The 18,081-nt window shown below is 38.6% G+C and overlaps 1 protein-coding gene across 4 annotated transcripts in view; it reads right to left on the bottom strand.

The window, feature by feature from the left end:
- The window catches only part of FILIP1 (filamin A interacting protein 1), a 111,659-nt gene extending 93,995 nt beyond the window's left edge, over nt 1-17,664 (bottom strand). For 2 of the 4 annotated variants that reach the window (XM_074819736.1, XM_074819737.1), the window contains exon 1: nt 17,239-17,664. The gene's annotated coding sequence lies outside the window, so the exon portion shown is untranslated. The remainder of the gene's footprint in view (nt 1-17,238) is intronic. The other 2 variants (XM_074819738.1, XM_074819739.1) reach the window with 2 other exon arrangements.
- Between the last annotated feature and the right edge of the window lie 417 nt (nt 17,665-18,081).

Raw genomic sequence — 18,081 nt, 5'->3', positions numbered from 1 at the left:
AGAAGAGGAGCAGCGAGCATGGTAAAAATATAGGAATAGCAGCTGCCATAGCTGCTTCTACAAAAGTAAAGCAGGTTGAGCAAATTGCCTCAGGAGTTTGCCCTGTGCCCAAATCCAAAGGGAAGAACTAAGAAGACAGCTTTGCAGGGAAGTGTAGTGCCATGCAGATGGGTGAGGTTGGACTCTGCATTGATGCAGCTGTTAGAGAGGGATCAGAGATGATCATTTCCAAAGCTCACAGCTGGAAGGTCAGCCAAAGTGGACACTAGGACCCAGAGAGATGTCCAACTCACCTGGCAGGCAATAGTGAATCGCCAAACAGAGCAATGACACAAATCTTAGACCACAAAGAGACTTGAACTGAGATAATTCTGATTCCTGAAGACAGTGTTGCCATCTCTACCAAGGATCCTCAGTGAAATACTTTTTCAATGGCTCTTAGCCTGGCATAATTTTCACGGGGATGGCAAAAGTCAATTCACTGCCACAGAGCAGTTCCCTGGCTGAATTTCAGTAGATCACGCTGGAACATGGAAACATTAAAGCTCTTCAGCAAAATGGTTATGGGATTGTTTTCATATGGGCAAACAACAATTTTCTCTAATTTTTGGAAATGCTTAAAGCATTCTAGTTGAAAATTCCAAAACCAGTTCAGACTCAGTCAGACATCCAGCCTGAACAACTGAAATTGGACTTCATACAAGACTAGATTTTTTAATGAAAAATGTCAGGCAAACTTAGATAGGGGTCTTGTTATCATCTTGCTCTGTAGTATGTCTTCTCTCCTATGTCCCAGCTTAACATTGCATTTGTAAGTCAATTGGCATACCTGACTTTTAATATAGCATTTAACATCTGCTCACATTTATACTTCCCATTTTCAACTACTGCTAATTCCCAGTTGATCAGATATATTTTGCTAACACAATGACAAACCTTGAGACTAATAGAAATCCTTCAAATGCCTCTGTTAACAGAGTTTCAGATTATTTTCTAGATCAGAGAAATCTGTGACAGCCTCACAAGAGTATCTGGATGGAACATTTTGATTTTTCCATTTTCTCATGACTTTAAGGAAGGACTCACAAAGAAAACTGAAGCAGTTGACTTAGATCAACTAGTTCTCTTTCTAGAATAAACCAGATGAGACTCAGAATGTACCTACACTGATAAGACTGCTTATCAGCAAACCCATTCCCTTCCTTCTGTGTTCAAAAAGAAGCATCTTTAAAGATGTTAAAAATAAAAACAGAGGTTTTATTAAATAAATTCATATATTTTGTTTGTAACAAACATTAGTAGTATCTGTTCTGACTTTCACCATCTTATTCTCAGTGGATTTCATGGTTTGTTAGAGAGTATATGAAAAAAGAAAATGGTCATGATCGGTGAGCTGACATACACAGCTCATTCTCAAAGATGCCCTAAGAAATTTCTAAATATTCCTTATAATGGTTTCAGTCAAACTTGCTAAGTTTTTTCTTTTATTTGATCTGAAAATGACCTATTTTGGCATGTAAGGAACTGTAGGAATTAATCCCTCAAATATTCACTGACACAGTAAACCTCAAGGACGAGCTGTGGCCTTTGTGAGTAGTCCAAGGAATGCCACCCAAGGAAGCGCAGAGTATATTGAAGGGTACACATCTCTATTCCCTTGTGGTTGTATTGCCAAACTCCTTAGATAAGTCTCAAAGTGGGGAACTGTAGCCTTATAGCCCATACAAATGTTTCTCATCAAGCACAAGGACTGCTAAACATTGACTCTATTGTGTAAGCCTGATACTTCGTATGAACGATGCAGGCCTTACTAGCAACTGTGCCCTTGAAGAGATGAGCTAAAAGTCTGATAAGAGGGGAACATCTACCCCAGAAGGAGCCAAAAGGTTGGATGGTTGCCCAAGAAGCATGAAGTCAGTGAAAACTGGCAGTAACTGGGGGGGAAAGGTAGAGGTGGCAGGGAGAGACCGCGACTACTGACTCAATGGGACAAAAGGGTTAATGCACCCCATCCCGCCTCAACGCATGCGCAGAACCCATGCTCCATCTTTCCTCATCTCTCATGCTAATGAGTTCATGGAAAACCCGCCCCTCCCCATCTAGTATGCCAATCAGCTGATGAGATGAACTTAAAAGGTGACAGAAAACATTGCTGGGTGTGCACCCACCACCCAAGATTACCAGACCTGAACAATGCTGGAACCTGGAGTGGTGATCTGGATTTCTTTGATCCTCTTTCTCTCCTTTCTTTTTCTTTTTTTTTCCTTTTCTTTCTTATAGATTTATCAATAAGAGACCACATCACTCATTAGGCTTTTCCAAGTGTAAGCTGTTTCTACCACAAGTAAAATATTTTAACTGGTCATCTGCTGTTGTTTCACCTTAATTTAACCCGAGGGGATCACAGAACCTTTATGACTCTCTGGGCTCCCAGTCTGGGTTGTAACATGGCAGCACTCTGAAAATATATAAAAAAACATAACGTCTGCAATTTATGTTCTCCTGCCTGCAATGCTCTATGACAGCATTTTTAAGACGAACCTATCATCTGACACTCTGCCAGAATTTCTGCAATGTCCTTGGGAATTTTGACCTATTAACTACAATGGAGTTTTAATGTAAGCTGTTTAAGGCAGGCTTTTTTCCAGAAAGAAACTGTTTTGGTTTTAGGGCTTACACAGATGAAATGCTACTCCTCACAGTTAGGATCCAGATGACAGAATCGTAAAGTTTTTGCCATCCTTGAGAAGCCTGTGGAAGGCGAGTTGTACCAAAGAAGACAAAATAAAACAAAATTAGAACACAACAGTACCTACACTTGATATTTCTTAAACTGTCAAAGGCTACATAACCTAGTATCATCATTGGACTCACAGAAAACCTGTTTGTTTCTTTCTTCATAATATAGTGACACCATATTATTTATTTGTACTAATACTTTTTTTTTTTTTTTTTTGTGATGGCTTTGTGCTTGCTTAGGTCCTCTCTATGGAAAGAAATGGGAATATGAGGTTAATACCAATATTCTCCAGCACTAAATCAGTTCCTGTGGCCTATAGAAGGACTGGAACACCTGGACACTATCTCTAAAGGCTCAAGGATGTGTTTTTCTCACTTAGCCCCTGGTGTTACTGCTACACATTAGCCCTGCTGACAAGGCTTTGCCCCTTGGGGATTCACAGAATCACAGAATCATCTAGGTTGGAAAAGACCTTGAAGATCATCTAGTCCAACCATTAACCTAACACTGACAGTTCCCAACTACACCATATCCCTCAGCGCTATGTCAACCCGACTCTTAAACACCTCCAGGGATGGGGACTCCACCACCTCCCTGGGCAGCCCATTCCAAGGCCTAACAACCAGTTCTGTAAAGAAATGCTTCCTAATATCCAGTCTAAACCTTTCCTGGCACAACTTGAGGCCACTACCTCTTGTTCTATTGCAGGGGGACTGGAAGCAAAACAGTCTGATGAGAGCCTGCAGCTGAAATTATGCTGGGCAATTTCTTCTAGTAAACAATTCATCCCACCTAAAAACGTGGGCTTGAGTACTCTGAAGCAGATTTGGGTCAAATTCAGTATAAAGTTTCAAAGAAACAAAAACCAAAAATGGAATATATGAACTGCAGAAACAGTTCCTTTTGCTATTTCCGACCTTTTTTCCCCCACACTAACATCACAAGAAGTCAGAGGTACTATCAGGGGGAAGCAGAAAAATGATGTGAAAATGGTTTCTTTGCCCTCTTTTTCCACATGTCCCAATTCCCTGCCAAAGCCCAGTAGTGTTTTTACTATACAGAAAGAAACTCTTCAAATTGTCTGCATGATTCAAACTGGGTATTTGGATAAAAATGAGAGAATTTGGGGTGACAGGGAGTAAGAACAACTCTATGGCTGCATGTAGCGTCAGGTCTTCCCAAGTGTCAGCTCTTGTCCTGGTGAGTATTTAAGTATTTCATACACAGTAGGCATTTTTTTTCTGCAAAGAGTGAAGGAGTCATCTCAGAATACCTTATATTTAAAGTATTTTCCTGGGAGGTGGAAGACTGTGTTTTAATCCCTGTATTGTAGCAATAAAGTATTCTAATCTTTTACTTTCTGGGTTGTTTGGGGTTTTTTTCATGGTTCCAAACTCCCACTTCTTTTCCTGTTCTTTAAATTTTGCTAGAAAAGTCCCATAGTAAAACCAGTATTTTGCAGTCTGGTAAAATATTTAATCCAAACAAAAACTAAAGTGCCTCACAGCAAATCCTGAAAAAACTTAGAAAACCACTTACCTGTTTTTATTTTTTAGATTCAGCCATCAATCTAAAAAGTAGAGATATATGCACAGTGTTAATCATAATTAATTTGGGGGGGAATTCCTTTGAAGTACTAACTGAGCAATGCCTCCTTCCCACTTTTCTGTTTGGGTCTCTCTTACATGCTGGTTACTTCTGAAACCTATCGTCCACCTTCTTCTCCTCCTCTCTTACAGCTTCAGACGTTCAGGGGCAGAACTGGGAGCACTGCAAATGTTCCTGGTTTCTGTCTGGGAGGAAAACAGTGCTGCATTTGGAGAAAGTTCCTTTTGCAGGTGAATCACCACAGTATTACTGAGTGATTATTACATGCAAACTTTTATGAACCAAGAAATCAAAGCCTGTTTCCTAGAAGATTATACAATAAGATGGATAAAATATTTTTTATATTGACCATGGTAACAAATATAACTAAAAGATATAAGGTGACAACTAACATAAAATGTAAAATATCAATCAACTTACTGCATAGCTATATATGTGATATTATTTTTATACCCAGATTCAGGTGCCTATTTTCTTAGAGCATGGGAGAGGAGATGGAGGGAAAGAAGAGGAGCTGTTACTGCACCATTAGCAACCCTGGGATGGCTGATGCACTCCCCCAACGCATGACCTGCCTGCAGCCCTATTTCTGCTGCTCCATTACAAGCGACCAGTATGAATGATTGCATGGCTACAGGGTTGCACTGTGCTGCAGGTAAAGCCATAAGGAAGGCAGCATTTTCAGTCTAAGTAAGGGAGCCTTGAGATGGGGTTGATGTTGGGGTGAACTGAAACGTTATCTGTCAGCTGTAGCTGTCAGCAAAAATATTAAAGAAAGAGCAGCTGCATCATGCCACAAGCAGGGGAGTGGAGCAGTTGTAGCTCCAAAATAGATTTTAGAGTCAGACAGAGTTTTCTTTTAATGAGCCTTAGTAATAGTCATGGACTGTTTATTTTCAAGCTTGCTTTGAGCCAGTTGATAATGCTACTGCTTTTGAAATGTTTTAAATGAATGCTTGGGATGCAAGTAAAGAAGAGCTATTTAGAATAGGACTTACTGAAAGTTATGTTACTACTCCTATAAAATGTAATTTTTCCTACTAATTATTTTCAGCTTCTCTAGCTTTAAATTTACCCTCACAATTTTAGTGTATAAGTGTTGAACTAATGATAAAATTGATATGACAATAAAAAATCATAATCACATTTCTCAACTGGAAGAAAAATTAATGGCTTATAGCTTCTGTAGCATTTGTTCTTCCTTTTCAGAACATTTAATAAATAAGATACTAAGCTTTCCTGAAAATATTTATTAAATAATAACATCTTATATTCTTTTTGGGTTGCCATTAAAGAAAATAATAAGCAGCAGTCTCTTCTGGATCTTGAATTCCAAGATAAATGTAATAAAGCTTGTGGCGGGGTGTTATTGTTTACTGCTTGGAAAAACTTATGCAACAGCAGAACACTGTTCTGATTTTTGGGCTGCTGCTAATGAAGTACAACCAGTCAGGGTACATTGCCATGAGTCAGGAAATCTGGATGTTCCTGGGGAGCGGCCAAGGGAGCTTAGACACATCAGAGATGTGATGTATATGTATCCTCTGGGGGAGATACACTGAGTTGTTTTCAAGCATCTCAAGATGCCTGATTCAAGAAGCAACCAAATGACCACCCTGAAACAAAGTTACTAGCCGTCTGTTTCTCAGAGTCTCTTGTTTTTACACCAGGAAAAAAAAGACTGAAGTAAACTGTCCAGGGGAGCTTAGAGATTACACATTAGGTTCAGCCTTGAGACAGTAGGTCCAAAACCCTGAGGGTTTAACTTTGTTCTTTCACTATAAAAAGAAAAAGGAAAAAAAAAACCAACAAAAACACAAAAAAAGAACAAAGCAGAAACCTTAAATTAAAAAAAAAAAAAAAAAACCAAACCAACAAAAAAACAACCTGATGTGTTACAATTTACTGTGAGACTTTAAACAAACCTTTTGAACTCGTGGTCTGCTAGAGTGGTATGACTTTTTTTGTAAGAGCATGGGTGCTACCTTTGTACACATGGGGACAAGCTCTACTCTCCACAATGCTAAATCATTTGCTGAGATTCTGCTACATTTCAGTACAGCACTATGGTACATATGCAACTCTCTAGCATTTTTTGAGCCTTTGAAATGTTGTTACTGTGGGCTCCTATCCTTGAGTGAAATTAACTGGTTTCCTAAAGCTAGGATCACTTAAAAGGGTGCCACTGGTTTCTTTTCCTTTCCACCCCTCTTTCTTGCAGCTTAACATAACCACCACAGGAGACTCATTTTTCACTCTCCCCTACCCTTTCTTGGTAGGTGTGTTTTCCTTATGTTCCCACAACCCTTCCCTGCATCATGCCCCAAGGGAGGACTACAGTTTTCGCTGCCTCTCCCAGCAGAGCAGGACATGCAAAGCAGTTTTCTCCCTATGCAGCCTGTGCTGGTACACTCAGGTACATGGGTGGCTGCTTGGACTTCCACATTTCACTCCTTTTATCAGGGGAAGCTCTCACAATAAAGACCTGTCCTCCCTTTCATGAAATCCAAGTGTCATTTATTGCCCCATTCTTTCCTCCCCTGGAAAGGAAACAAAAAATAATTTCCAAATGTCCTACTTTGATCTGGACTAGCAGCTTTGGGGCCACCTTCACAGTTGCCACTGCTGTTACACCATGGTGGGGCATGGTGTGGTAGACCTGCGTCGCATTCAATGGTGTTTTGGCAGCTGTGGCTGCAAACCTTGCCCTGCCTCTTCTGTGCTGTGGCACACAGGTGAGTGTGGGACTCTGCCCCGCTCTCAGATCCATTGTCCCTTCTGTATACTGGTATTACCAACTGCACACATTCAAAATCTTGAGCTAATCTTCCAAAGTTGTGTTTCAGGAGATTTTAAAGCAATACATCACAGCATCAGATCATCTAGAGCACATAGACTTGAACTGTCTTGAAGCCATCAGAACCGGTTTTTTTTGTATTTTCTTTGTTTTTAATTGAAGCTGAGGGTCATGTAATGGCATCCTAACCCCTAGAGTAAGTCCTTATCAAAAAGCTCCGTTGCCAAGAGAGTCACCTGAGCTGCTGCCATTGCTTTCACAAAGTGGGCAGGACTGGAAACCCTGGCTACTCACTGAGCCTGCAGGAGACAGGCAGCACCGCAGGACATTTCTGTCTTCCAGGCACCCTCTCTTCCCCCAGCCAGCACGTGGGATTCATGTGGCCTTCCCCCAGCCCCACAGTGTCTCCGGGACTGCCACACTACCAGCTAATTTGGGCAGTCACCACCTGCCCATCCCTTCCCTGAAAGATCCTTTTTCTTCCAAGCTTTTCCTTTTTTCCCCAGCAGCCTCCTTCTTGTACCAGGCAGCTTGTCCTGAGCACTCCCAAAATAACAACAAGCTCAGGAGCTAACAGCACCGTCTTTGCCCTATGAATTACTTCTGGTACAATTGAACCTGAAGGAATGGTTTGTTTTTTCCTGAAACATCTTAGTATTGACACCAGTTTGGTTTCTATTTTGGTATGATTTTGTTCTTGCAGCTTCCTGGTCACATCCCTGGTACTCCTCTTTCCTTTTTCTGCTGTACTTTACCAGTATGGCTGATTTCATGCTACCCGCAACTCAGGGCACAGCTATGCTTCCCTCTGGGGAGATCCTCTAAAAATACCTATTCTTGTCATTCAGACTAATTCAACTTGTATTCTTACTTCTCCCAGCAGAATCTGGTTTCCAAGGATGGCTATTTATGTCTCCTCATTCAAAGCTGTTGACATGATGTTCAATACTGCAACATCTCAGGGTGTCAAAGTCACTACTATATTTATTCTTGTAACATCCCAGGTGTTATTAAAAGTGTAGAAGTAAATAACTTGCTGAGAGTCATTTCACTGATGTGAAAGCCAGTCATTTAACCAGCCTTCCTCTTCCCCCATATGATACCTAGCACCTCACATTTTAAGGTAACATTATTTGAAAAGGATAAGCAACAAAATTCAAACACGGCAAGAATATTCTGGAGAGGGAACCTGAATTTAGCAAAGTGTTTCTGATTAATAAGCAATCTGTCAGATATCCTGTAACTCTTACAGCCTATCCCCTGCAGTGTGATTTAGTTTTTGTTTATACAACTACTGCTGGAGGCATCTAAATTAACCCTCCTTGTGTGCAGTCACGCTTGCCTCATTTTTAGATACTCACTGCTGTCTTGAAGGGATTTTTTGAGTTGACAGCAGTAGCCTGTAGAATTGTTCCTGCCTCTACTTATTCCTTAACAAACTGTTACAAACTGTTGTGTTACATTCAGGGTATTCAGTAAACACTTATGTAGATTATTCAGTTTATTTCTGATATTTTCCTGTGTTTCCTTTGTGCTGTCTAAGCTACACCGTCTATAGCTAACATCACGTATCTTTCTAGCACTTCATTAGTGACACAGTGTGGTGATACAGGTTGTGTGGCTGGTACTGAACAGGTGCTAGAAACTAGTAGCACTGCAGGGAATTTGTTTTCCTGGAGCCAGCTAGCTGTGTCACTGTCACAGAGAGGACTCTGAACAGGTCCTCCTGGGCCCCCAAGTACCACAGCAATCCTGTTGTGTATTTCCATTTACAAATAGATCCAATTCTGTATCAAAGACTTACGTTGTACACTCTCCATCTTTCTAATAGAAAGCTGTTCCAAAATAATTTGGGGTTTAAGAATGTGTTCTCTGAAAGCGGGAAAATCAGTTTAGTTATTTTTTTCTCCAACTCATAAGCTGCTTTTAAAATCAGTGCCCATATGGATTCAAGGCAGGGTAGTTAAAGATGCTGTTAATCTGGTTAACCCATGGTTTAGAGGCCCCTAGCTTTAAAATATCAAGCTTCATGGCCTCCTGCTGAAGCACTTCTTGTCTGTCCTAGACCATTCTGATGTCTTTCAAAGTATGATCCCTTCTTCTTAAATCTCACTAACTTCCTCACTAACTTAACCCCCACTGGACAATATGGCATCTTTTTTTAATTAAAAAAGCTCTGAGGATAATTAGTATGACCTCTGTGTGTGTGCAAGTCATATTAGGTATTCAAGTTCCTCTCTGCAGCAAGTGCTGAGTTTGCTCTAGACAAGTAGAATGGGATCTGAGACCTCTGTACTCCACCAGCTGTGAGAATTCCCTATCCTTTTTTCCACTCACCTCCAGTGATGATGGCAAAATTTCACTTACAGTATACAGTTTTATGAATGTTACTTGTTGATTCATCTAAAGAGAAGAAGAATAACTGTCTTCAGTGGTTATTCTTAGGAGGTATGAGGAATCCTATATGGGAAGACTGACTGCCACATACCTTTGAGTGCCACAAAGCCACTACTTTGTCCTTACTTCATGCTATAGTAATCACCACCAGGTAAATTTAGATGTTTCCACAACCAAGGGCTTTTCTAAACCAAAAAAGCCTAAGCTACTCTCAGGTTAACCAGAACTCCATCTAGGAACACTGTTTGCCGTATGTGCATCATGCTCTGTTCCTCATTAGGATACAATTGGAAAGAGATGTTCAGTAAGAAAAGTGAACTCAGCAGTGAAAGCAGTCTCCAAAGTTCACTTCCTCAAAAGCAGCATCTCTCTTTTCCTTCCTTATTTGCTTATTACTTACAATCTCAATGCTAGCCCTTCAGTTTATTGAACTATGCAGAAAGATAAAGATAGAATGTACTTAACCTCTTCTCCAGGATTCTTTTGCAGAGAGATGGCACTTTAGTGGTATCCTAATTCTAAATGTTTGGATTTCAAAGGGAATGTGGCAGGGAGGAGGAGGGTGTGCATTCATTCCAAAACCTGGAGTAAACTAGGATAGAAAAGTACATACAAGATTTTTCGTTCTTATTATGCTTATTTTAGGATATAACACATCACACATAACAAAATTGAACAAAAAACCCCTACAGATATTGTTTCTTTTGCAATTCTGAAAGTGCCAAAGGCCTGTGATTTATGTTACTATCAGCCATCTCTCCAGCCATCTTTTACTCAGTGTATGGATTTCAAGACAATGATTATCATCACTGGCAAAATATTCCTCAGCTAGCCATGTTCAAAACTTTGTGATCCAAATAAGGTATGAGACCTTAGAGTAATTACAAATTAAAAATACTCAAGAAAACTGAAAATAATCAAAGCCCTAAACAATCTGTTCAGACTCTGGAGTTAGTCTCACTTTGAGTGAGACTGGATGACTTGTAGGTTCTAGGTTCCTTCCACCTAAATTCTGGTTCTGAACTCCGTAAGTGGCACCTCTCATTCAGAGGACATGTTACTGTGACCCTGTCTTTTACTGTTTGCAGTGTGATGCCTTTTGTGACTTGGATTCTAGCTTCTGGCTCCTGCCGCTCGAAGCGGCAGTGGTTTCCATAGCCAGCTGCCTTGTAACACGTGGTTCCTCTGGCACTCACAAGCTCTGTTGCCATGCGTGTCCCTCCGTGCAGAAGGGACATCTTGTTCTGCACTATGTTTGACATGCTTGAGGACATCTACCATGGCATCGTTCCCTTCCGTCTCATGCCCAGAGTCAAAAATTGGAATGTTTATTTTTCTCTAAAGAATTTTATCAGATTGAGGAACTGAAAACCTTATTTACTGGAATATAATTAATGTTTCTTTCTATTACAGAGGTCCTTGTAGAAGAATAAAAGGAGAAGAAATGACACTATAGAAGAACTACTGTAACTTTTACCTTAAAAGTTAGATCCAAGAGGTTTTGTGATTACAGATGGTGGGACAAGTCAGATTTTGGGCATAAGTATGAATGATAGACACAGGAATTGAATAGCTTTAGTATGAGAAATATATGCCTAATTCTTTTTTAATTTTAGTCAGCCCAACACTAAACCAGTCATGGTTAACCACATGTGCTTTGTCACCCTTTTATTTATGTCCTTGCTTGTGGCTTTTAAAGAGATTTTTTTTTTTTAACAATCTGGATTATATATCTTAAAAGTAACAATGTACTTTGAGTCACATAACTAGGTAGTGTGAGGTTTTATGAATATCCTATCTATCTACTATGTTCACAAATTTGAACTTGAGGATAAATTGTATATGTTTTTCTTTTAGTGTATATTTGTTGTCACAGTAACTGCAGTTTTCCCAATAAATGGAAATTGCATTGTTTCCTTAGCATTCAGGTTATTGCACTGAAATAGCACCATGAACTCACCACCACTTCTCCCTTCCTGTTGTCAAGCTAGATCTCATTTCGTTGCAGGAACAGGCACTAAAACAGGTTAGTTTAGATATATGCACATTAGAAAGCTGAAGCAAGCCTGCTTAGCCCCATTACATCCTATGACTCATGCATGTGTGGGAAAGACCTTATTTTCACAGAGATCTCTTAGATAAACAAGGCAAGTTGGCAGAAATTCGATTACACTGATGTTAGCAGTGTCCTGTTTTCTGCTGCGTTCATTTGCTTTATATTTTCTGAAAAATGCAAGCAGTCTGATAAACTCTAATGAAAATTGTTGTACCAAGGACACATGAGCTTTCATTTTCAATTACCTTTTTTTTTTTAATAGGAGCAGCCTTAAAACCAGTTTCTAAAAAAATCTTTTTCTGTTATTACAATAGAATCCACTTTTTCTCAGTTTTTTTAAAGAAGTTTGTTAGTGAAGCTGTAGCTCTTGCTATCCACAGCCATAACACACTAATTAGTTCGATACCTCCCCCCACCCAAACCTACAAGCCTCTAAATACTGTGGACTTCAGATAGAAAATGGATTTAGTTTCCAAAATATTACTTTTGCATATGTACTGGAACAAACTTTTGAACTGCATAAATCAAAAAACATTATACTCTTTGACACCATTTCCCCAAAAAGGAAAAGCAAAAAAGCAACCCTTACTGTATTAAAGAGCTCTTAAAATATACAAATCAAACTGAAAAACTTTACTGCAAATTCATCGAGGTTTTTCCTCTTGTTCTGAAACCTCACTGGTTTATATCTGAATGAGTCTGGCCACATCATAGATAATTAAGATTTTAACTGCCATTTTATCAGCTTTGAAATGAAATTCATTTGGACAACGTACAGCAATCTTTTAGATTCACACACCCCTTTGCTTGTGTCAGCTAACAGCAACTAGATGGGTTGCCCATTTAAGGGAAAAAGTACAAGCTCCAGCCTATTTCCCTGTACTTCGGATGTGTTTGTCCCACTCCTTCAGCAATGCATTCTGTAATGCCAAAAAGCATTTCTTGTCTTACAAAAGGCACGTACACATGCATACACATACGCACATTTCTGATTAAGTTTCAGCTCTCATAGAGCTGCAAAATTAAGGAACTGGATGTTGGAATTCTTAATTTTCTTCTCCGTTCTACAATAACCACATATAACAATTTCCTATTAACTGGGGGGAAAAAAAAGCAATGACATTTCATTGGCTCAGAACACTACTCACTAAACAGCCTGGGATAAATCATGTAATTTAACAGCTGTATGTTTATAGAAGACTGATTTCAAAATAAAATGCAATTGCACTTCCAGGATGCTTTTAATTGTAGGAATTTTCTCTCTGTATTTGCGAAGTGTGTAAACCATTTTGGAGGAGACCACAATCTATGTAATCTTACATATCATACTTCACTCGGGGAAAAGATTTAGAGATATAGTCCAGCCGAAGCAGAATAAGAATGATAGGGTAAAGCCACCTTGAATTAAAAAAAAAAAAAAAAAAAAAAAAGGCAGTCGCAATTTAGGAAGACTTTGTGTTTGCATTGATATTAGCACTTATTTTGCTATGATGGTAAGAATAAAAAGTAATACAGAAAGTGCAGATTATCTGCAGAAGTTGGAGGAGTAGGTGAAAAGACCCAAAATAAAAGGAAAAATCTGATCAAGTATCCAGAAAGGCACAATTTTCACAAATACATTAGGAGTCACACAACCTTCAGCATGATTAGAGACTCCCACTATCTCTCATGAACAGGAAATAGGCACAATAGTTCCTGGGGCACCAGTACCTCAAAGAATAACTACAGGACTGTGTTATAAATGCTTAATTTTTCTAGTATCACTAACTTGGTACAAATACTAGATATTAAATGAGAAAAAGAGAGGTTAAGAAATCTTAATTCTTTATGAAATAATTGTTTCCTTGTTATCCAATATCCTCCAATAACAAGAAAAGCCTGTAGTCCCCAAATAATTCCCAGTATTCTGTATAAAATTAGGAAACAACTTTCAGTAGAAAACACTGAGAAATGAAAAGATTAAAAATGAAAAGCACCAGAATAAGATGATGAAGCTGAAAAGTATAGGTATTTGTGCTTCTTGTAAAGAAACATTTAAACTTTTCTATACACAGATTATCATTATTTTATCACATATGTTATTTTATCTTTCGAGCTTTCAGTTCTTATCTTAGGTTTTATATACTAAATATTTTTTGTGAAATAGGAAATAGATGGAGTTTCTTCTCCCTTGTTTTCTTGTTTCATTTGGCTTCTTCACAAATAATATAGCTCTGTTTCTCCAAATGGCATTTTAGACATGTAGACGGACAAAATCCCTGCCCTCAAATTCAGTTTATATGTTAAAATAGTAAGGCAAACGGCAACAACAGACCTTAAGAAAGGAAGGGAAGAAACAGGAAATTAGAGAAAAAGTAAAATGTCTCTTCGGAAAAAAATTATTTGGACAGGAATATAGATGATCCATTTTGTTAAATGCTCTTGAGGGGACTGGAAATTTATCTGTTAATTACTGAAGATTAAGACCCAATCTTATTAAACTCAAGGAAAATCTCACTCTGAATTCAGTGGCATAAACCTGGCCTCTGACTCAGCACAGCTCTGAGGCACAGTCTTAATTTATGTCTGGGGGCACATCAACTGAGTTAGATGAGATTACCAAAAGCCTTAAATTAAGCACATATAGAATCTGTGCCAACAGAAAGATCCAGTAGCAGGAGGAGTTTTACTGATACACCTGTAAAAAGCTTTTAGTGTGGCAATGGCTACATTGGTGAAATTGTGACCCAGAGGAACAAAACAGGGCATACTAGTAAAAGTAGAGATTTCCCAGTATACTTATTCTTACTCCACAAGCTGCTCCCAGGAAGCACAACTATACCTTCAGGAGTCCTACCTTGGTCAACACAGATTTGTTAGTCGATGAGTTTAGTCTTTCATGACATTAGTGTCAGGTGCTAAACTAAGAGGCACTATAGAAAACTCATATGTCAACAGGTCAATTTCAAGCTTACTAAAGCCAGTAGCATAGAGGATGGACCAGTTAACCCCAGAGCCAAAGGTTAATAGTCTATCAGATCTGAGTGGGAGGAGTATGGGAAAATCAGGGCAGATGTAGTCAGGGACAGAACAGTGCTGAGCTTTGAAGATGAATTTCAAGTCTTTGAATTTGGTGTTAAAAAGAACCAGACATTCTATAAAGACATTGAAAGACTGAGGTGATGACAAAATACTCAGTTAAGATGATGACTTTAGCTGTGGCTAGATTGGCTAAAAGAGGCCATAAATTATAATATTGTTGTAATGAAGGTGAAAGAATGAGACACAGGCAGAGTCTGGAAGTGGATTCAGATTGGGAGGAATACACAGTCTTTAGCACCATGAAAGGCACCATTCATTCCACAGTTATGGGAATACAAACAAAATCAAAATAATATATAAGGGAGAAAATAAATAGGTATGCTATGTCTACTTGTCTTCCGAGAAAATCCCTACAATGGACTGTATCGCCAAAACCTAAATTACTTTTTGATTTGATATAAAATTGAGCTTGGTTTCACTGTAGTCATTAGTAGAATTGGCTATTCTTCAAATATGAAACCATCTGTTGAATAGCCACATTACATCTTCCACAGATTGGATTGGAAAATCCCAGAGCCTCTTTGTGGACACCTGTTGAGAAGAGTAATTTTAGCCTCCTCCTCCATTTTAAAGTGGAAAGGAAGACAGATGTATGTAAAACCACAACTCCACGTGTTAAGAGTTGGAAGTTGCTATCAGACTGTTCAAAAGTCACTTAATTTGACAGTTATCAGGCTAATAAATTTGCTTTTTGCCTTTAAAAACGTTGCTGAAAGTAAATTGTGCAAGAAAAGTGAAATTGTAAAACCATACATTATGCTTAGCAACAACTAAAACCAAAAAGCGGTCAATAATTAGCATAGCATTTTCCCTGATTTTGTCATCCCTATATATTCAAAAGGTCAAATTCACCATTTCTCTACAGTTTATTATTTGCCAATTAACTCTGTCAAAAGAAGAAACAGTAATTTTCAGTCTAATATCAAGATGACAAAAATTGTACAAATCATATTGTCTCAGCTTTAGTTCTCACTGTACAGCTTTCTTACGAAAAAATAACTTTCTCGGAATATGCCTATATTAAAAAGTAATACCAAAGTTTCCTTTTGAGATTTAGATTTGGGATATCATAGTGCTGTAGTAATTATACAGTAATGATTATCACATTAAATCATGGCCACCAAAAAGTATTCCTATTTAGTGCTTAAGTAGTGTGACCCTAGCTATGAAATAAAATGTAAACTATATTATTTTTGCTTTTAAGAATTTTCCTTCATCCTAATACTTCATTTATCTTATTGTTTCACAGGCAGTTACATTCTCAGCCACCAAGTCAAAGTTGCTTCAGAGTATTTTAATTTCATCCAATCTGTAAGCATGTCACTGCTAAGATGTGGTATTGATGTCATTTATATAGTATGCAGGGCTGAAACTAGAATTATTTAGCTAAAGCAAGACCTTCTCATCTTCCTGAGGCAGTCCCAGAGTCCACAGACTGTCAAATGCCACTGACAGCACAGACTCAGTCAGTCCACTCCTTCTTTAGGACAAATATTTTTCATCTGAGACAGCTCTACATAAATCTGTGAGCAGGGTTTTTGCACTGGTTAAGATCATTCTTTAAATCTTTGCCTTCATAACTGAATTCATATTGCATATGAATTTATAATCAGTACATCTTTTAAAGATTCATGCATACTAGATTTCTTTTGTTTGGAGAAGATTACTTTAAAAGATGGGGTGGGGGGGATTCATTCTTCAACTGACCAAACAGCTTTTGTCAGTTTAGACAAAGCAAATCATACTAAGCAATTCCTCCCTTAAATTACATGACCATTATGGGGCCATAGGATACGTATTTCCAACAGACAAACAAGCTTCCATTCTGCTGTCAGGGTAAAACATCTGAGAGCTGATTTCTCATTTATTTTGCTAAAAGAAAGAAATACTTTAACAACAATGGCCCAGCTCAATCACACTTGGGTACAATAAACATAAGGTCAGTCTTTAGGACGGTTGCATTATACAGCTAATCAATCGAGCAGAGATTAATATTAGTTCTATGTAAATAAGTACAAGAGGAAGAACCAAGAGCTATTGTCACAAGGATAGTACGAAAGGCACCAGGTGTGCCTGCGGGCTCAAAGTTAGTAAGGAAACAAAAAGTAGAAATGCACTGGATCACAAAGTATTCAGTTAATTCAGTTACTGAATGGCTATTTCCTCTTACTTATCACACAGGCTGCCACTGTTTTAAATAGCTGCTATACTATCACTGGTAAGGGATGATATGTATTCTATTCTTAAATGTTGGTTTGTCTTCTGTCAGCATGTAAGCAAATAGAAGCAAGATACATGTCAAAATCTATACACATTTTTTCATATTACTACTAACTACTTGATTATGCTGATTCTAAGAACTGCAAAAGTTATTTAAGCAATGTTTTTTGTTATGAAAGTGTAAAAAAAAAAAATCTAAAACTTTTTTCCCAGTTTTCATCTACTGATGTTTCCGAATCATGTGGAAGATTGTTCATAGAAGGAAAGACACAATAGTCACTAGAAAAGAAAATAACTTCTTTCAAAAAGAATGCATTGGAGCGGTTAGCCCAGTCTTACCTGTCAGCAACACGAACCTAGGAATATATCCTTTACACCGCAAGACTGCAGTAGCTCGTCCCACGCTACTACCACAGTAGTAGACTGATCCAGCCCAGGAGAACACAAAGACAGAAATTTTTCCCACTTCTCTAGGTCTACCAGCAGCTGAAGTAATGAAGGAAATGGGGTAGAGAACTGAAGACCGGAGCTGCTTCTCGCAGAAATCCCAGGCAGGAGAAGTAGGAGGTATACTCCGTCTGTGTCTCACCCAGACTTTTGTTTAAAAGTTTTTTCAACTGTTGCTAGGTGGTGTTAGGCTTTGGCAGTTTAGTTCTCAGATTGTATTTCCCCTCTTCTGGTCTCTTCACACAGTGTTACAGCAATGACTTTGTTGAGCTCAGCTCGCTTGTGCTATATTTAACCAGTGTTCTCAGCAAGTCAAGCCTGTCAACAGCTGAGAAGTTTGGAGCAGGCTTTGCTGAGTTCCTCAGCTGCTGAATTATCAGTGGATGTAGCACTGCGCAGCCCAGCTACTACATTCACTGAAAGATTGTGGGGAAACTGTCAAATCCTTTTAAGGGCTTCCAGTGACTTCACAGGAGTAATCACTATTTAAAGCAGCAAGTACAAGATGTGTATTTATGCATATATTTCAGACTGCTAGAGAAAGAATACTTGTGTTCACAGCAGATGAGTTCAATTATTTATACAGTGAGGATTTTCCTAGGACAAGTAGGAAGTTTATAATTTGAAAGGTATGCACTTCACTTGAGGAAAAATTACACGGGGAGAACTTTTTGCAGCATAATTTTTTACAGAGTTTAAATATGTTAAGATGACAGAGAAATTAATGAAAGGCTT

The sequence above is a fragment of the Strix aluco genome, chromosome 3 (assembly GCF_031877795.1).
Source record: "Strix aluco isolate bStrAlu1 chromosome 3, bStrAlu1.hap1, whole genome shotgun sequence".
Classification (NCBI taxonomy): domain Eukaryota; kingdom Metazoa; phylum Chordata; class Aves; order Strigiformes; family Strigidae; genus Strix; species Strix aluco.
Note: the sequence above shows the minus strand (reverse complement) of the source record. Positions and strands in the feature narration are given on the sequence as shown.